Below are 21,857 nucleotides of genomic sequence, written 5' to 3' on the forward strand. Positions count from 1 at the left end.
TTACCTTCAGAAACCATCAGGAAATGCCTTCAGGATTCAGGAGAAATAAAAAGAAAAGAAGTGTTCTCAATATGGTCTAGTTAGTATGCCAACACACATCACAAGTACCCCATCCCCCTCTAGTGTACTATGCCACTGTGTCCCCCTAGTGTACTATGCCACTGCACTGCGCCCCCTCATGTACCCTGCCACTGTACCCCCCTCGTGTACCCTGCCACCGTCTCCACCTCATCTACCGTGCCCCTTCACCCCTCATGTACTGTGTCATCATCTCCATGTACTGTGTCATCTCCTGAGGTCCGGGGGGGTGGGGGGGGCGAAAGGGGGGGCCCAGGGGGCCAAAATAGGAAGGTCGATGGTGCGGCAGCAGCAGGAGGACGGGACACACCGGATTGGCGGCACCAGAAAGCCGGGGCAGACCAGGGGCAGCATGAGGCTGGGAGAGCCAGGTACAGGAGGGTGAGTTCCGGGGGAGAGGGGTACCTGCAGTAGGGGGTGTGCAGACAAACCAGAGCTCCGGACACTTTCCTGACATGCATCAGGAAAGCGTCCGGGGCTCCGGCGCTCCCATAGACTTTAATAGGACAGGATCTAAAAATTTCTGACCTATTTTCCGGAATGGACACGCTTCAGGAAAAATCCTGAAGGGAAACCGTGACTAATGTATCCCTATGGGTCTGGAAATCCGGATAGATTTTCCGGATGTGTTAAGGGGGCCTCAGTCTTTCGGTCAGCGTCAATCTTTCCGTCTCTCTCAGTCGGTGGGTCAGTCAGTTTGTCAGTGTTGGCTGTAATCCCACTGGGATTGCTGTTGCCATAGGGTACATACACAAAATTTTGAAAACATATATTAAACATATAAGGCTTTCATGTGATGTAACATTCAAAAATTTACTACATGACTAATGCCATGTTTGGTCTATTCATAGTGTATGATTTCCTATTTTATTTGAAATAAAAAAAAGACGACACCCCCTTTAAAGTGTTACAGTCATTTAGAGTAATTTTTGACATGTCTGATACGTAAAACATTACTGATCGCACTCTTGAGAACCGCCTTGATCCCAAGATACATGGATATATGGAGCAAAAAAAAAAAAAAAAATTCTTGTATTAGTAACCCAAGACATCTCAAAAATTACTGTAATGCTTTAAAGGGAAACAATTATCTAACAAGTCACAGCTTCTGGGCTGCAGTCACTCCCCTCTCCGGTGTATAACTACGAATATAACTATGTTTTAGGGGAGAAGGAGCCAAAAGGAAACAAGCAGCATATATGGTAGGAAACATTGCAGCATGCTTTATAACATTAATTTACTCAGAACACTAAATGGTAATTATTGGTTCATTTTAAGACAAAAGTGTCTACCTGGAGGCATCATAAACATAAGGCTGCATTCACACGTTCTGTGTTCCGCACAGAACACGGACGTAGAAGGCCTGTACCGGAGTTTGTCCCCCACATGGCTGCATCTCTGTACAGCGGCGCATATCTGTACAGTTCCCCCGCTCCCAGCAGCATTGCAGAGATCCTGCAGTGTGGGGGACAGACTTCGGTACAGGCCTTTCATGTACGCGTTCCATGCGGAACACGGAACATGTAAATGCGGCCTTGGGATGAAGGTTCCTCTAAGGCTAGATGAACAAAGCAAATCTGCAGCATCAAATCTGCTGCAAATCCTGTAGTTTTGAATTTACACATAGGGGGACATTTATTAAGTCCGACGTTTTTTACGCCGGACTTAAAAATGTCCCCGCATCTCCGGCGCTACAGAGATTTATGTAGAGCTACATAAATCCCATGCGCTCCGGTGCGCGCGGCCGAAAACCTACGCCAGCTAAGGAATGGAGTAGGTTTTCGGCGTATCTTTTAGAGAAAAAAATAGTGAATCGCGCCCCCTGTTCCGCCCCAACCACACACCCTCCTGGCCCTCCGGCATACCCGGCGCAAAGAGCCAATTTGCGAATATTTTATTCGCAAAGCGGCCATTTTGCGAATAAAATATTCGCAAATAGTCTCTTTACGCCGAAGAACATATGTACGCCACTTGATACATGTCCCCCTAAGGCTAGATTCACACAGGATGGATCCACAGCGGATTTGGCGCTGTAAATTCGCTGTGAAATCCAATGTAGATCCCTTAACTGTCACTTTCAATGAGATAACATGCTCACAGCGCAGTAAAATGCAGCCCCCCTAACCCCCACGGCCCGGTACATACATTGCCGATCTGCATCTGGATGTCGCGCTCAGCCAATAAGTGGCTGCAGTGGGGCAGCGCAGTGACTGGCTGAGCAGGATGTCCAGACACAGGGAGCCCTGAGGCAAGCTGGAGCGCAGACTGCTAATGCATGTACCGGCCACGGGGGCTGTCTCTTACATACTCGCAGCAGAATGACACGAGCATGTTATCTCATTGAAAGTGACAGTTAAGGGATCTGCAGTGGATTTCACTGCGAATTTACAGCGCCAAATCCGCTGTGGATCAATCCTGTGTGAATCTAGCCTGAGGGTACAAATACACACACCGTATACGCAGCACATATGCAGCAAATACGCAGCAGATTTGATGCTGTGTTCAGTTATTTAGATCTAATCTGCTGCGTATTTGTTGCGTATTTGCTGCGTATCGCAGCAGTAAATACGCTGCGTATACGGTGTGTGTGTGTTTATACCCTTAGTGTACATTCAAAACTACAGGATCTGCAGCAGATTTGATGCTGCAGATTTGCTTTGTTCAATCATTTTATTACATTGATGTCTGCAGCAGATTCTTTACATGTAAATGTACCCGTAAGGTTTTTTGGAGCACAAACACACAGAAGTATGGCGGAATTTATGCTCCAGGCACATATATCAAACATACCTATAGTTCTCTTTCATCCTTTTACCCTCCATCAGATTGGCATATCCCTAAAACAGTGCAGACCAGTGGTCTCCAAACTGTGGCTCTCCAGCTGATGCAAAACTACAACTCCCATCATGGCTTGGAATAGGGGACTTCATTATTCCACATAGTGGCTTGCCACAAGGATACTGTATGCCTATACAATGAAATATATCAGGCAATCCTCCCAAAGTATACTGCAAATACCGACTGAATAGATCCTTAACTAAAAATAGCTGCACAATAGTACTACCAGCAAACAATATCTTGCCTCAGGCTTTTAAAATGTTCATTAACTTTCCATAAAACGAAACTGATGATACTGGTTTTATATTCTGTAAGTAGATTTTCTATACACAGCCAGCTCCTCAGCGTCCTGCATATGTAATGTGACATAAGCTTGTGACATACTAGCTACACATACCAAGTGAAATCTGAGTACAAGAAACACTTCCCCTCCACACCTTCCCACCGTCCAACCAATCACTGAGCAGCCTCACCTCCGCCAATCGCTATTTCACTCTTTCCTCCAGCCCTGCAGAATGTCAGGGAAACTACTATTGGCTTCATACTGAGCTGTGTGTGAGCCAGGGATCTTCAGCAGTAGCAAGCAAAATTAGCTGCTACCTAAGATTTCCTCAATGATACGCAACCCCACAAAATGGAGATTGTAGTCACATGAACAAGCCAGAAACAGCGGCCATCTCTATGCATCCTTAAATGAGGAGATTAACCACAGCAAATATACAGAAGGTAAAAGACGTCATCTAACACTGACAGAGTTTAAAACTGTCAGCAACTTATTTCCATCCCCTTGGTAACTGGCTGTATGTACAAGTAGTCCGGCATAAATGCATACATTGTCAGGCACCACCTACCTACACACACTGATTTAGAATTGCAGAACCACAAAAAATACCAGTTACAGGTATAGGCTATGGCTGTCAGAGAACACAGGAGGTCCAGTAGAGGATGCTATGTAGAAATGACAGTGATCCTGTCTATGTCCTGGTGATCAATGACGTGACAAGATACAAACTACATAAAAAAAAAACAAAGCATTACACATACATGCAAAACAAAACCCTGTGGCACTGAGCCTACATTAGACACCTATAACTAAGCCTAATAATACCCAGAATAAAGACATGCTTTTTACTTACCCACAACCAAATTGAAACAGATCTCAGTAATCCACCCATACAGGTACATATAAAGAAAACTTTATTATACTATTGTTTTCCATTTTAGAGCCATTTACTACATAAAACAAAGTATATTTGTACATGACCTGTACAGCTGTAAAACACTCTTAAAAGACTGAAACAAGCATGACTTGACTAAAAGAACATATAAAAGTTATTTCTAAATCACTGATGATAATAGGGGGTTTCCCAATCTCACCATTACCCACTGGTGAGTTGGCAGCCCCCTGAAGATCAGGTGTTAACAACACACATAATACAGTTCACAAAGCATCTACACTAATAAATCAGCAATACAATCTTGTATGCTCCTCTCTGATCTCCATATACCCCAATAGGAAAACTCTTAAATACACAAATCTGTAAGTGCATATTCAGACTCTATAGAAGGGGTTTTCAGACCATTTACTTTCAGACAATTAGAATTTGTCATGTTCCCACAGGTACACTGTAGTATAGTCAGTGAGGCAAGCCCCTCTGTAACCATCACATAAGACTAAATGCCAGAATGAGCTGCAGGGGCAGATCCCTGAGCCCACATGTCTGACCTGACCATATGACCACACATGTAAACAACCCCTACACTATCACTATCTGACAAGAGCAGCACTTTGCCAAGTATGCGGCTGGCTTCAGAGGCCATGACTGCCAGGTGACAGCAATGATCAGCCATAATGTAATGTCCAGCAGTCATGCTGCCAGGAAGTGTCACAGTGGAGGTGACGGCATAGCACTGGCGAAATGTTTATATACAGAGAGCTGATGATGATGGTGATGATGATGGTGATAGTGATTAGCATCTAGAAGACGCCCCCAGAGCTGCCCGATGGGAACAGCGAGTTTCAGAAGGTAAACAACAGCCACGCCCCCTACAGTTGTCTCCCTCAACGTGCAGCATGAGGCCAGCAGTATATTTCCATTAGCAGCACAGTTGTCAGCCACCTTGTGCCATAACCCAGAGGAGCCTCCCCTCACCCAGCACTGCTAGCATCACCAGTGTTATGTATGGCAGAGAAATACGAGAACTGCTGCAGAAGGTGCACATGGAGGAAAGTAGCTGCACCATCCAGCCGTGCTCCCAGCAGAGTGTGCCCTCCGCGGGCAGTGCCAGGCGCGCTGGAGGATGACTGAGCACGATGCCTCGGGGCCAAGTGCCGCAGTCATTAATACTGAGTTTCCAGCGTAAACAGGCGATGGAGGGCTCGGTAAAAGTTGCTGTTTCTAGGACTCCCCTCCCTCTTACTCTTTAAACATGACTGCCCAACATGCGCAATGCCTAATGCTGCACATTCCCCCACCTATTGCAGCTTCCTCCTCTATGGGGCTCACTACAAATTCTGCACAATCCAGGCAGCTGGCAGAGCAGCCACAACTTCCATCATTCCATCACACCCCAATTGTGCCCCCGGCCCCCCGCCAGGGCTCACCTTCTGGGCTCCGTGCTGTCTTCGCCGTGGAGAGAAGCTCAGGTTAGAATAGGGGAGGATCCCACGGAGAAGACAGGGAAGACCATGAGCCTTGGAGAGAAAGTCCAGCGGCGGCGGCGGCTCATCGCACTGTAGCCACAGAAGCCCTGCTGCTCTGCCCGGCTCTCAGGACTGGATACAAAGTAACTCCCATGTATGTCACAGCCGAATCCTCAGCCTCCAAGTGCAATGGCTGCTCAGGCGGACCCCCCCGCTCCCGGCTGATCGTCCTCGGCTGCACACTTCCTTGATCTGCTGTAAAATCTACACATATACATATTTCTATGTGCGTGTGTATGCTGATATGAATGGTTGCAGGCTGCTCTGCTGGGAAAGGGGGTGGGTGCTGTTCGGCTTACTTTGCACTCAATCCTATGTCAGTCTCCTGCTAGGGAGGGGGTGTAACCCGTGTCCCTTGCAGCCTGATGGTATCCTCTCCTTGCCATGGAACATCGCTGCTGCTGCTGCACTAGGTTGTACACAAGTGTGGGAGCCCTGCACACCATGCACTTTATTCACCCTCCTAGCTGGCAGGGCACAACATTGCGCCTTTTCCTCTGGCTGCCGATTACTTAAGTTCAGCCACTAGTAGCAGCCTCTTACTTTTACCTCGTTAGTGCTGCCCCTCTATCTTGTCCTTCTAGAAGTCTTCCCGCCTCCTCCTGCCATCACCTTACCCTAGTGATGCCCAGGAATACTAGTGACGTACTTCGTATTGGATCTCTGCTGCTTTCTGCTTATGGTGAGATGCCTTGTGGGTGACAGGGACGGATGACAGGGGCGGGAGGCGGCCCGAGCAAGTGCAAAGGAAGTCACCCAGGGCCACGAGACGCGGTGCACCGTGTACCTGCTAAGTCATCCCTGGAGACTGACCATGTGCATGGGCTGCACACCCCCTGAGGAAAGCGCCAGCTCATTACACACCAACCATTTACAACTAGAATCCCTTGTTTGGATGAAATTATCACGTCTGTTGTATGAAGTCTCAGAGATCCTTAATGTACTTTAATAGGGACAAATACCACCACTTTATGGCCATAATACACCCGCATAATGTACTTCAATAGGGACAAATACCACCACTTTATGGCCATAATACACCCGCATAATGTACTTCAATAGGGACAAATACCCCCACTGTAAGGCCACTTTATGGCCATAATACACCCGCATAATGTACTTTAATAGGGACAAATACCCCCACTGTAAGGCCACTTTATGGCCATAATACACCCGCATAATGTACTTTAAGGGTATAAACCCACACACCGTATATGCAGCGTATTTACTGCTGCGATACGCAGCAAACTCGCAGCAAAATCGCAGCAGATTAGATCTAAATAACTGAACACAGCATCAAATCTGTACCAACAAATCTGCTGCCTATTTGTTGCATATCTGCTGCATATACTGTGTGTGGGTTTATACCCTTATAGGGACAAATACCACCACTTTATGGCCATAATACACCCGCATAATGTACTTTAATAGGGACAAATACCACCACTTTATGGCCATAATACACCTGGATAATGTATTTCAATAGGGACAAATACCCCCACTGTAAGTGGCCATAATACACCCACATAATGTACTTTAATAGGGACAAATACCCCCACTGTAAGGCCACTTTATGGCCATAATACACCCGCAACTACATACTCTTTCAGTTTAAAAGAACCAGAGATGATAGATTTTCAGCCATCAAAACATGGATGTATTACAGTGTGTATGAAAGGCCCACAAGCCATGGCCAATTTCACTGGAGTAAAATGGGTCTGGATTTGTGCATGTTTTACAGCCACACACCCTAGCAGAACCACAGATCTGTGATGGCTTCAGCTGAGGTTATTAGAAGCAGGACTTCTACTATACAGAAGCAGATATATGGCTGTACTAATGGATGGTCTTCACAATGGCCACATGTGGGCATGGTTTCGCCCATATGCAGCTGTCTGAAACCAGCCTAAGAGCTAGTGTACATGGCTAGCCTTTCTGAGAATGATGGGACAAAGCTTCAATGTATCGCCTTCACAGTCTGTTCCTGCATGGTGGCACCCCGCCACCTGCCGTGCGGGGAATTGCAGCACTGCCCCATTAAAGTGAATAAGCTAAATCCATTTGCTGTATAGTTGAGTGGACATGGTTTCGGTCTTGTATCCTGGAAGTATTTAATCACTTTATGAGATGATAACGTCCTTGTACCTATATCTCACAAATAGCTGGAGTCCATTCACAAGTATGTTCAGTCACCATCAGGATTTCCATCACTTCTGACAGCAATAATGGACCTCATGTAATGATATTGTTGGGTCGGGTGGGGGGTCCAGGTCAGTTTTTACTGTCAGAAAACCATCAGGAATACCAAATTTAAGACAGGTTCTATACCCTCCTAACCGGTTATAATCTCCTAACACGAAAGTCCTCCGTTTATATTTTCCATCCCATTTGAATCCACTTCAGGCTTTGGCACAACAAACTGCAGCAGAAGTTTTCCAAAATGTGAGATTTCAGTCTTAAAGGGGTACTCTGGTGGGGGGCTTTTTTTGATCTGGCCGGGGAGGAAGTGGGTGAGGGCAGCGACGTCCACTCACCTCCCCGGTTCCAGCGGCAGGTCCTGTATTGCAGCGCTCCAGTTCCCGATGCCCGTCCGCTTCCTGGTCTCTGAAGCATGAGACGTGACGTTTCAAGTCCACTCAGCCAGTCAGTGACGGGGGTGGGATCCTGCCTCTGTCACTGACTGGCTGAGCAGACTTGAAACGTCACGTCTCAAGACACTGACTGGCTGAGCGGACTTGGAACATCACGCCTCAAGCCCGTGTCAGAGACCAGGAAGCGACCGGAAATTCTTCCGCGCTAAGGGTATGTGTACACTGTGGAAAGGGTGAGGAATTGAAGAGGAATCCACTCTTATTTCAGCTTGAAATTCCTCCTGTAAAATATGAACTGAGCAATGTCCCATTGTGTTCAATGGGATTTCCACTCTGTTTCTGCCGCTGATCTGCTTTCTGCCAAAAGGCCCCGTTCACACTGAGCAAGAACGGCAGAATTCCGGCGTGCTTAGTGTCCTGTTCAGTGAATGAGAGGGAGCACGTCCGCTTCCTGCCCCTCTCCTCTCCGCTCAAAGAAATTGCATGTCACTTCCTTAGACTGAGAGCGGTGGTAGCGGAGGAGCGTGCGCCCTTTCATTCATTCAAAGCAGGACACTGAGAGGAATCCTATAGAAGTCAATGGGGACTAAAATTCTGCTCAAATTCTGCCAGAGCTGAATAGGCAAGGAATTTCAAGCAGAAAACTTTCCTTTACAATTCCTAAAGAATTCCTCAGTGTGCACATACCCAAAGAGAGGAGGCGCGAGCCCTCCCATAGACTGCCTGTATTGGCACGGAGGCCGGCGGAATTCCACTGGTAGTGTTCCACCACATAATTCCGCCAGTTTTACTTTGTGTGAACTGGCCCTTACACATCTGTAAAGAGACACTAGTTGGACCACTTAATACCTATAATTTGCTCAGAATTAGTGTTGCCTCAATACAATATAATAAAACAACTGCTTAGAGAAAGAAGCCTATTTGGTCTACAGATTGTGCAGTCGTTTGTAAGAGTTTGTTCACACATTCTGAGAGCGTATTTACAAAATAGACTGCAATCATCAGAGGCTGAATTTCAGCAGGCATTATGCAGGGGTCCCAACAGGTAAGTAAAAGGAGTAATTGCAGCATTTAAGGGGTTAATGGCAGGCTGCAGAACCACCCCGTCATTGATGGTGAGGACCTGGCTGCTGATAGCAGCCGGTCCTCACCCGTTGTGAAGTGAATCTAGCTCCTGAGCTCGCTCCATAGCTCTAAACCCCGGGAGGGTGCACATGTACACCTTTTGTGTTAAAGCCCTCTGTCATTAAGGGGTTAATATGGACGCATTTATGCGCCCATATTATGACCACAAATTAGAGCTGGACGATTATGGCCTAAATCAAATTCATCACCAACAATAATTGAACATGTAACCATGATTACTATACCACACCCCTTTTATAAACAATGCCCCCTTTTTGCAAGCCACAGCCATTTAGGAAAACCACATAATTTTCAGTGCTGGTTTATTCTGACCTCCCTAATGCCAATATCTGCTGCCTATTTGTTGGCAATCCATGCCAGACATAGTCACATCCACAACCAGTATAGCAGAGCTGAAGACATCCCCAGTGTCAGGACCACCGGAGAGCTGCTGACAGCGGCTAAGAATTTAGGTTACTTTCTTTTGGGATTTGGAGACAACAGGGGTATAACTAGCGCCAAAGCGCAAAAGTAATAACCTGCTCCATAGAAACTGGACATATTAGGAGCCAATATGATCAGAAATGTGTCAGTGGGGTCCTTTCCCGCCATAGTGGTGGTGTAAGCGCGCTGCAGATGCTGCTCCAAGTGTGTTGTTGCGGGCAGCTACAGACTGGTGTGTGAAGTGGTTCCTATCAGAACCATCATCAGGTCTTGTGTCACCAAACACAATGGATGCTCCCCACACCACAAACTTCAAAAAGCTGCAGCTCTTGACTCTCCCCACCACCAGCATGCCCGAGCTCCAGGGACCCCTTTCCAGGCCACAGCGGCTCATGGGTGGATGAAGAGGTGGGGGCCTAGAGAGTTGTTCTCTTGAGTCCTGACATGTTGCGGCAGTGTCCTCTGCGGCAGGTGCAGCAGCTGTTTGAAGTTGGCGACTGCGGGTGCCGGATGGGTATGGCAGGCAGCAAGAAAAAAAAGACAACTGGGAAGAGATCAAGTGGAGGCCATATTCATTTTGGGGGTTTTCTTCGCTATTCACCCAGCCCTACCTCAAATTCTGGCAAGATTGTAGGTCTAATGACTGTAGGCCGGGACTTGCATCCATATTAGGCTGAAAAGAACCCAGCCTTAGGCCAACCAAAACTTAAGTGGATTAAAAACACAAGGCGGCTATGTTCACACACTGTTGAAATTGAAAGGATGGCCATCATTTAATGGCAAATAATGTCTGTTAGTTTAAAACAATGGCCGTTGTTTTAAAACAGCAGCAATGATTTGCCATTAAATGACAGCCTTCCACTCAATTACAACAGTGTGTGAACATAGCCTTCTTGTGTTTTCAATCCACTCCTGGTTTTGCTTGCAAAATACGGAACAAAAATTGTGTGGGAACATAGCCTTAGGGCGGGTTCAGACTACGGAATCCTCGTGGAGAAATTCAGGGGAATTTCTACGCCTGTACGCGCTCACGGCTGTGTGCCTTTCCGCCTGCTCCATAGACACCATTCTGTGGGCCGGCTGATTCCGCATTACGCCGGAAGAATTGTCAAGTCAATGCAAGCGGAATTCAAGCAGAATTCAAGCCCCCATTGACTTCTAAAGGAGCCGCGTCATAGAGGGGAGGGAATTACCTCCCATTGGGGGCGGGCCGGCCCGCCTCCTGTGCTTCACACCAGCCCGGGACCCGTGGATAGAACGGCGCCATACACTGGAACCGGGACGCGGTTCCAAAAATGGACCGCGACACCGGCTTCCCCGTGACGGTGCCGTTCAATCCGTGGGTCAGATTAAAGAGGATGTACCTGATGTACTCTTTAAAGCATCCCTGTGGCGGCACCAGTCTATTGATGTTAAAATCTTAAAGCAATGTACCTGCTGGTACATTCGATTTAAGCAGCATTCCCACATGCAATGGAATGTATGTGGCTGAAACTGCATTCCCATTTCTTCACCCATATTTACAAGGATTAACTGGCAACATCGTATGGCAATTGATAACCACATAGGTGTGGTCTTAGCCAGTGTGGTCTTAGCCAATGTTGAAACATGGTCTTTTAGATTCATAGGGGAAGATTTATAAAAGGGTGTATACACCTGGTGTAAACTGCCCTAAGCAACCAATCACAGCTCAGCTTTCAGCTCTGGTAAAACATAACAGGAGCTGTGATTGGTTGCTAGGGCAGTTTACACCAAGTGTATATTTACACCCTTTCATAAATCTCCCCCATAGTCATTAACTTATTTCCAGTGGGAGGGGCGTCAGGTCTGTCATGGAACACGTAAAAGTGGAAGTCTGGCAGATATTCTAAAAATGCATCAATCTTTCCCTGTACTTTTAATATTTGTGCTATAGAGTGAGTTATGTTGAATCCTTGGATCTTCAGAACATTAATCAGCTATAAATATAACTAGTTTCACACTGCTGTTGGCATCTCTTTAATGTATACGTATAACCAACACAATAGTAGGGTAAAGAATCTAAAAGTAAAAAAAAATGTATGCCATACAGCAAAAATCAATTTCCCCCACATTTAGAAAATGCATTGAAACGCACACCTTTTTTTTTTTTCCCACTTACAATGATGGTTGTGTATTTCAAAATTTAAACATACTGTAATGGAAACAGTGAGACAAACCCAGAGTTAACCCATCCTGTGTATAAACAGACTTATTGCTGCAGCTAGTAACAATGGTGCAGATTTATCAATTTATCTGACGATAATCCCACAGTAGCCAATAGCAGGTCAGGTTACATTTAACCAGTTTCCTGCTTCCTTGTTCCTGTGTTCCCCGCTCACCGCAGCCACCTCTGGACACTTCTGTCCCCCTTCTCTGAATTGACAGACTAATTACTGGCCTATACAGCATAGCGCCGCGGCCAGTCACTTCAGAGATGGGTTCGAAAGTGCTGGGGGCAACTGTGGTGAGCGGGTAACACAGGAACAAGGCAGGAGGACACCAGGGGAGACTGGACAGGTAAGTATCATCTTTTTTTCTTTACCCCTGCATCAGCCGTCGACACATTTTTAAAAGTAGTGATGCACAGTTGGAGGCGTTGATTTTATGACATGTTGATAGATAACCATCAGCCAACGATCGGCTCCTTGGCCGATTGTTGTCGTTATTACACGGGGTGATATCCGCCCAATTGGGCAGATAATCACCCCCCGTGTAATAGGGCCCTAGCACTACCTCAAAGACAGTATGGAAATCATCAACCATACACATTAGGATGCAGAACTATATTAAAAAAAAAGAATGTACAACAGCGCAGACACTTCTGCAGGACTCTGCTAACTGCAGTAAAAAAACAAAAAACATGAGTTAAAGGGGAACTCCACATAAGGAAAACTGTTTTTCTATTAAAAGTACATTAAAAGTTATATAGATGTGTCTATAAAATGTATAACCATATCTGTGCGGTTTTGCCACACTGGTTGCTGATTGACATCCAGCCTCTATGCCAATCTACATTGTCTCCTGCTCCCACTGCTCTCCCATGTTAGGAGACAAAGGTTCCATGCCTCTGTCTCACAGTGTGTGCTTGCTGAGCACAGGCTGATGATGCAGACAGGGGACAGGGCGTGATGTCACAGGAGGCTTGGCTGGATCCCCCAATCCCCTGAGTGATTCACCATCACTGACCAAGCAGAAGCAGCTGCTGCAACTTCACTCATTGTGCAAAACTCTGCAGTGAGATTAGAGCTATTACACATGTTGGAGTTTCATTGCAGTACTGCAGCGTCTTGACAAAAATGATGCAGTAATACAATTATATGATGCTAAACAGCAGAGAGAATCACAGCCGGCACTGCCAATCCCACCTGGACAAAAAACAAGGCATAAACAGTATATCCCATGTAAGATATTATCGGATAAGGTCCTTATTGTGGGGCTCAACCTCAAATATAAAAAAATGCTTGATCATAATATGTCCAATTTCATACAAAGAAAAGACAGGGCACTACTGATAGAAATGAATCACAATGATAATGAAGGGTGCTCAACCTAATATGACATCAAAAAGCCTATACGAAAGAAAGAAAGAAAGAAAGAAAGAAAGGCTGGGTTTACATATATAAGTTGGCATCAGTTGCGTTTTTTGCCTAAAAACTGACCACAACTGATGCCAAAAATGCATCAGTTGTGATCAGTTTTTCTATCCGTCTTTTCATTAAAAACCATCAGTTGCCATCAGTTTCCATCAGTTGTCACAAGTTCAGCTCATCAGTTGACATTTTTTTCCCCAGTATAGTTTTCCTGTCATTTTCAATGGGATTTGCGGGGGAGCGCACGGGGGCTATATACTAAATTGGGGGAGCTCACAGGGGGGCTATATGGGAGGGGGAGAGCGCACAGGGGGGCTATATGGGAGGGGGAGAGCGCACAGGGGGGGCTATATGGGAGGGGGAGAGCGCACATGGGGGGCTATATACTATTGGGGGAGAGCGCACAGCAATGCTGTATACTAATTGGGGGAGAGCACACAGGGAAGCTAAATATTACTGGGGGGGGGGCAACAGGGGGGCTATATACTACTGGAGGAGAAACAGGGGGGGTGATATACTACTGGGGGACCAAGGGGGGACTATAGGGGAGGGGGAGAGCACACAGGGGGAGATATATGTTTATTTTGTGTACTATTTGCCTGAACGCCGGATGCCAGAGCCGAACGGGATGCGTCCTGCCCGGCCAGGCATCCGGCGCTCTATTCGATTGAATTGGTGCGGCGCCGCATCACCGGACCGGCGGTCCGCCAGGACGCTGCAAGATGCGTCCTAACGCACCGACGGTCCGGTGATGCGGCGGCCACTAGTTCACCGCCGCACATTTTGAACGATCCCATTGAAAACAATGGGATCAGTTCAAAGATGCGTTTCCCTCCGGCGCTTTTCTCCTGCGCCGGAGGGAAACGCCGCCGCACCGCCGGACATATGTAAACCCGGCCAAAGAAAGAAAGAAAGAAAAGCATGTCATATATAAATGGGTGGCACATCCATAATAAAAGACTGTATCCTCAAGAATATAAGCAATAAATCTTTATGTATCAAACTACAAGTGCAAGACAAACATGATAAAATCATTTAAAAACACAAAAACATACATAGGACAGTGTCTGATAACCACGGTACCAGAACACACCGACAGGTACCACTCCCTCCTATTGGCCCAAACACTGAATATACATCAAAGAAATATATATGTGTGAGTAAGTAAATACACATGTATGTGTATGGGCCTCTGCTCCAATGGACACAAAACTATAAGTAGCATCAGGTAACTGAAAAATAAGAACTAAAGGAAAATGAAAAATAGATATCACCATAGGAAGGAGTCCATGTCGGGGTCCAGGAAACCCAGCACGTACATGTGTATTTATTTACTCACACATATATATATTTCTTTGATGTATATTCAGTGTTTGGGCCAATAGGAGGGAGTGTTACATTTGGTACCTGTCGGTGTGTTCTGGTACAGTGGTTATCAGACACTGTCCTATGTATGTTTTTGTGTTTTTAAATGATTTTATCATGTTAGTCTTGCACTTGTAGTTTGATTCTTGAGGATACATTCTTTTATTATGGATGTGTCACCCATTTATATATGACATGCTTTTCTTTCTTTCTTGTAATGATCAGAATATGTGCATGGAGATGAAACTTTTCCCCCCAATATCGGCATTACAGGTAGTAACAGTGCGCAGTGTGGGTGGGACCACAATGAAATGATAAAGTACTGCAATTAATTCAGTAACACAATGAAAATGCAATGCATGAACACAGCCTAGATGTTCTACAACAGATTTGGGTGGGGAACTGTGATGAACAGCTGAGGGAAAGTATTGCATTCTGGAACCTGTAGTACTATGTACAGCTGCTCAACCAGGAAGTACAGCCACGCAATACAGAACAAAGACTCCAAAACAAATGGATTTTTGGTAGTTTCAGAACTGGGTTAGACAGTTTAGCAATGCACAGGCGGATGCCTTCCTCCGTCCAAAGAATGAACTTGATCATTCTTTGGACGGAGGGCGGAATCCGCCTTTGCATAGAATGGAGTCTATGACACGGGCGGAGACGCGCGCGCCCGTTGCAGTCCGCGATCAGGCGCGAGCCTGGAATTCCGCGACTGAGGTTTTGTCTAAATTCCTCAGTGTGCACATACCCTAAGGGAGCACAAAGTCTATATGACACATAATAGCTAAAATAAGGTGTCCTGCTGCCATGTTTATGAAAATTTAACTAAAAGTGGGTAGCGGTATGATACTGTACGAAGCTGAGAGTTCTATACTCAGCATAGCATTGGAAAACAGATCTGTTATTAACTAGATCGGACTGTATGTGCAGTGAGACGGCACCAACTGGGGCTGACTTGTGCACACAGTCACCAGACTGACTTGTAAATGTATCCACTAAGAACATAAAACATGTTATTGGACACATGTATGTTGTCAGGGACAAGTAGAGAGCATGATATCTGTTTGTTTTAGTCTGAACAGTGCCATACACCAGTGCCTACTAGTAGTTGGTGAGGCACAGCTGAGGAGGCAGCTTTCAAAAAAATTAATATAATCTTTAGAGGACCTATGCTGTAAGAGTACAGCATGGGTGCTTGTCACCATGAAGTACCCGTACGCCATTATGTGCCTACAGCACTATGAAGCAAGCTAAAGAGTTGAGCTGCTGGCATGATATTGACACATCATGCCTTCCACATCCGTGACGTCTACAAAATTGCGGACGTGTGAAAGGAGCCTTAGTGACAGGTCACTTAACAATAGGGACCCCTGCAGTGTGATTGCAGGGCTCTCAAATATTTTCCCAGACTGCCAGAGTAGTTCTCCTTACCTCAGTGTGGTCCGATCAGTGCTCTACTGATGAGTCTGTCACAGGCAGGTACTACGTGAGGAGCGCCAATAACACTGATCAATGCTATAGCATTGACCAGTGTATGTAATCTAATGACTGCATGTAATAGTTCCCCCAGGGAGTATAAAAAATGTGCCAAAGCCCCTCCCCCAATAAAAGTTAAAGGGGATGTCTGGCTAAAAATGTAATTTAAGTATTTTATTGCCCCCCAAAAGTTATACAAATCACCAATATACACTTATTACGGGAATGCGACATGGAGAGAAAGGAGCTACTGCACATCACACCTATGGCTGATACCAATGCCGCTCAGCTAATTTTAAAAACCAACACCAGGATGTCGGTATATAATTTGATCAAACCATACGGTCTCCTGGTTCACACGCGTCCCTACGCCAACTCCACACTGTGGTGGTCAGCAACTGCCGACCCTGCAAAGCATGCACGTGCAGGGAAGGGAGGCCATGGAATGGCCCTGCAACCCCAACGTCACAGGACCAAACCCAAAATGCCCCACCAATACCCAACCGGCACCACCGGCGGAGAAGGCTGCCCCCAAACAACACAAGTATGAATATGGTATACACTTATTATGGGAAATGCACATAACATGCTTTTTTCCCTGCACTTACTACTGTATCAAGGCTTCACTTCCTTGATAAAATGGTGATGTCACGACCCGACTCCCAGAGCTGTGCGGGCTGTGGCTGCTGGTTAGGATGATGGCAGGGGCATACTTAGGGACACTGAGCATCCCTCTGCTGGGCCATGAAGGGGATAAGCTACACAGTTCTTTCCCTGGCTGGTTTAGGAACGTTATTGACTCTCTTTGCACTTATTTTAATGTTATACAGACTTTAGGAGATAAATGAAGGGTAGACTGAGCAACAGTAAAAAAAAATAAGGGTCACACGATTGTGTGTGCACAAAACCCAAAGCTTTACCAGCCTATTATCATTCCAAAACCCACAAATCTAAACACTTTTGTAGACATCTGTTGTGGCACCCAAAGGCCCTATTATAAGAAACGATTATCGGCTGTTATGGACGATAATCGTTTTGTGTAATAGAAGGCAACAATCAGCCGACATGAACAATGTTCGCTGATCGTAGCAGTCGTTTGTCTTTCAACATGTTGAAAGACAAACTACTAATATAGCAGCGATCTGCTGCAGTTGATCCGCGCAATAGGAGCGGCGGCAGCAGACTGCCGCTATCCGCTTTGGGTTGCCCTGACGGTCTAATGATCTCCTGGGGCAGTTCCCCCCCTCAGTTCCCCCAGCTTGCAGTAGCGGCGGCAGTTATCAGCTATCATTTGCTCCTCCAGTCGCCCCGTGTAATAGGGGCTTAACCCTTATAGAATAGACTGATCACATCATGGGGGGGAAGGTTTAATCACATTGGGGTAACAATGGCCAGCTTCCAGGGCTTCAGGCTAGTGCCTAGGAATAGACCAGTGCTGTGTGTAGCTCAAAAAAAGGACAGCGGCATCAGCAGCTCTGCGTCGGTCTATTCATGTAAAAAACGCTTAGCAAATGTCCCTTCATGTAAGCTTTTTTTTTTTTTTTTACATTACCCTGTTGGCACCAGTGCAGTATGGCATGGAATATTTTTCAAAATGCCACCCAGTTTCTGCACTCAGACATTTTTCCTTGTGCACTGGCAACTGCCCCCACCCCACGTAGTATTAGGGGAAAAAAAAACTAATTGCTGCCTTACCTGATAGTATATTGACTTTAGGGCTCCATACCCTCATTCCTCAATACGCTTTACTAGAGTGCACATGTAAATCCCGAGTACCCAACACATATCCACACAAAACGTTACCTTCATAGAATTGGCAACATATGCGAATGGCATAGCACATACACACAGGGAGAGCCTGATACTTCTCATTATTCCTCTCTCATTTGTACTACAGCATGTAAGGGTCCATTTACACAGAAAGATTATCTGCCAAAGATTTGATGCCAAAGCCAGGAATGGATTTGAAAAGAGGAGAAATCTCAGGCTTTCCATTATGAGCTGATCTCTGTTTATAGTCGGTTTCTGGTTTTGGCTTCAAATCTTTGGCAGATAATCTGTCAGTGTAAATGGATCCTTAGAGAACACACCAGTATTCTACAGTGCTGCACAGACTTGTATGCCTGCCCTGTATGTGCTCCTTGGGGTTACACCTATTCAACATGTGCAGAATATAACCACTGTTACACTATGGGGGACACACTGAGGTGTAGTATCTGCCAACAAGCACAAGAAGTCACACTGAGTAGGCGTGAAGCTACTAGCAGCCTTAGTAGACGCGGTACCGCTAGGTGCAGTTATTTCAGCCACTGTATATACTAGACACATCATGCTGCTCACCCCTATGTATTACGCGTACACCAGACTACGGTAACAAGGCCGGCCAGTCAGGGCTTCCGCCGACGACCACAGCCCTGTATAATGACATAACCTGCGCAGGTGTTTCCTGCCCGAAGGGCCTGTACAGTAATAGGCGACGGTCACGCAGGACAAGTACACAGAGCGATGCGTGCCCTGGCAGTGACATACTGGCGAGAGAGGGGGGGGCGCATGTTCGTGCGCCACGCCACAATTGTGTTTCGCCGTCTCTGAATTTTAACTGCGTGATACGTGAAAGACTCTGGCGCTTGAAGTGGCCTACTGTCCACGCCCACCACTTCCCGCCTCAACATTTTACGCGCGGCCGCACTGCCCCGCCCTCCGCCTCCTTATAACTGCGAGCAGGGCTAGCGCCAAAGCTGATTTGGAGGAGCCACGCCCCCTTAACCTGACAGTTCACTGACGGCGTCTGCTGCGGCTTATTAACGGACTCGCCAATTTCACTGCTGTTATGTGACGTCACCAGCCCCGCCCCGTCACGTGGTCGCAGTTTTCACTGTGCAGCCCAGCGCCCATTTTACCTTCTAACAAGTGCCATTTCAGTGTCCGGAATCGGTCCCCTGGCCTTACATCTGAGGGAGTCTGAGGACTGACACGACACCTTACTCAGTTTTAGGAATACGCCCTCTACCGACTATATAAATACAGTCTACTGGATTTTCCAGGGAAAAGTTTCATAGCTCATATGCAACAGCTGTCATGGTTACTGATCGTCCAGGGATGGGACCATTTTGTGCTTGCAACTGAAAATCATACCTCCCAAGTGTCCCTCTTTTGGAGGGACAGTCCCTGATTTCGACCCACGTCCCTCTTTGCCCCTTACATGTCCCTCTTTATGACCTAGGAATTAGATTTGCATTAAGGGTAAATTCACACGGGTGGATCCGCAGCAGATTTAACGCAAATTCGCAGCTAAATCGGCAGCGGATCGATCCCCTGTGAATTCCAATGCAATTACATACTGGCAGCGGGATTGTCATCCCGCTGCCAGTATGTAAATGCGAGCCGCATTAACCCCCGCTGCCCGGGATGATACATTACCGTCACCACCATCCAACCACGTCTGAGGCTCCCAGCTTCCGGAGGTCCGAAGCAGCCAATTAGTGACTGGCAGGGCCGTGCACTGATTGGTTGTGCGGGACCTCCGGGAGCCTCAGATGCCGTCGGATCGTGATGCCGGTAATGTATCATCCCGGGCGGCGGGGGTTAATGCGGTCGGCACTTACATACTGGCAGCGGGATGACAATCCCGCTGCGAGTATGTAATTGCATTGGAATTCACAGGGGATCGATCCACTGCCGATTTAGCTGCAAATTCACAGCATTAAATCCGCTGCGGATTCGCCCGAATTTACCCTAATAAACCTTTTAGGTTGCTCTAGAAAGTGTCTGGTTTCTAATTGTATAATAGACCCAAACTTGCAAATTATTCCATCATGTGGTGAAAATTGAATTCTAAAAATTGTTATTTTCAGATGAATCATGTGACATTATGGCCCCTTTCTCACTCGCAGATCATATGGCCCCATACACACATCTGTAGGTGTAAATCTATTTTGGGGTCATGATCCGTGCCACAAAAATACGACTAAGCCATTGTGCATCCATGTCAACTATATGACAGTGGGTCCCTGCAAATGTGGACAGTTAGGGGCCTATTCCACAGAGCAATAATCGCCCGATTCGGCCGATTATCGCTCAGTGTAATAAAGACAACGATCAGCCGATGAAAGTGTCATCAACTGATCATTTATTTAGGTGCAAACCTAAAACCATCGGACACCGACCGCGCATCGCTACTTGGAATAGCAGTGCGCGACCGACGATTTCACAAACAGCATACATTACCTAACCATGCTGCAGGGATTCTCCTGCGCTCCTTCTCTCCTGGTCCCACACATAGCAGCAGCTTCGGAGCGGCCTGTCTGAGCTGACAGACCGCTCAGCCAATCACTGGCCAGGACCGCTGCTGTCAGTGATTGGCTGAGCAGCTCAGACAGGCCGATCCGAAGCTGCTGCTGCGCGCGGGACTGGGAGAGAAGGAGCGCAGGAGAACTGTAGCCTGGTTAGGTAATGTATGCTGCTTAAACAAGGGCTACAAGGACATCGGTAACGATGTCCCTGCAGCCCTCATTAAACGATTATCGGGCCGTGGAGTAGGCCCAGGATAGGATCTAGCAGATTAGTGCTCGTTTACATTATTAATCAGGCCCCCAACGGCCCGTGGAATAGCACCCTCCTGAAACACATTTGTATTCCTGTCCGCAATTACATACAGCGTTACTGACGTGTAAATGGTACCTGAGGGTTGCAGTCACACATACATGATCTGCTGCAGATTTGAAGATATCAATGTAATTCATGCATGAATCTGCAGCAGATCCTGTATATGTGAATACATTCTTAAATTAAAAAAAAAAAGTATAGAAATGTCTGTAAAATTTTCCTAGCATGAACCACAAGTGTCCCTCTTTGGCCATCCAAAAAGTTGGGAGGAATGCCATCTAACCGTCATATGCACATTACATAAACATCTTTATTGGTAAAACATGCTTCCATTTGCTGAATGAATCAGCAGGTGGTGCAACCTCACCGATTGTGCAATAGTTTGCAGTGAAATGAAATGTTCTGCAACAGCTTTGGGCAGGTAACTGACAGGTGCTGGAGGAAAGGATTAGGCAAAGTGAACTGTAATGAACAGCTAAGGGAAAACAATGTATATGTTTATTATATTAAGAATGTATATGTGGTGTCCTATCATGGGTGTTACTATTGGTTACATCCTTCGTAAAAGCCTGTACTTATTGTGTAAAAGTGGTGATGAAGGTAGTGATAACGTTTCGCCATTAGATGTCGCTGTATTAGATATGTGTGTTTAGATGCTGCACAGCTGAAGTGTGTAAAGGGTTATTGTTTATTTGTATGTCACATGGATCTGTGAACCTCTCTCTTTACTTCTTCTATTGCACTCTTCACCAACTTACAGCACACTTTAGATACGCTGAGGAAGGAAGTCGCGTGGGAGAAAGGAAGAGTCTTAGGAAGTCAGTCTTAGTCAGAACCCCGTATGGGTAGGAAGCAAGACAAGACACAGCAAACAGTTTTCTTCTCAGTAACACTACACAACACTATGCAGTGTTAAACCCTTCCAGGAGAGGACGAGTCAGAGACAACCTCAACCCATGCCGTGGACTAGGAGAGTCACAGAGCAGGACAGTCTCCACAGACAGCAGTAAGCTAGGA

The 21,857-nt window shown here is 46.4% G+C and overlaps 1 protein-coding gene across 5 annotated transcripts in view; it reads right to left on the reverse strand.

Annotated features, from left to right (window-relative positions):
• The window catches only part of JADE2 (jade family PHD finger 2), a 260,373-nt gene extending 241,603 nt beyond the window's left edge, over positions 1-18,770 (reverse strand). For 2 of the 5 annotated variants that reach the window (XM_069969969.1, XM_069970009.1), the window contains exon 1: positions 5,522-6,263. The gene's annotated coding sequence lies outside the window, so the exon portion shown is untranslated. The other 3 variants (XM_069969992.1, XM_069969999.1, XM_069969979.1) reach the window with 3 other exon arrangements.
• Positions 18,771-21,857: the final 3,087 nt, after the last annotated feature.

The sequence above is a fragment of the Dendropsophus ebraccatus genome, chromosome 1 (assembly GCF_027789765.1).
Source record: "Dendropsophus ebraccatus isolate aDenEbr1 chromosome 1, aDenEbr1.pat, whole genome shotgun sequence".
NCBI classification, from domain to species: domain Eukaryota; kingdom Metazoa; phylum Chordata; class Amphibia; order Anura; family Hylidae; genus Dendropsophus; species Dendropsophus ebraccatus.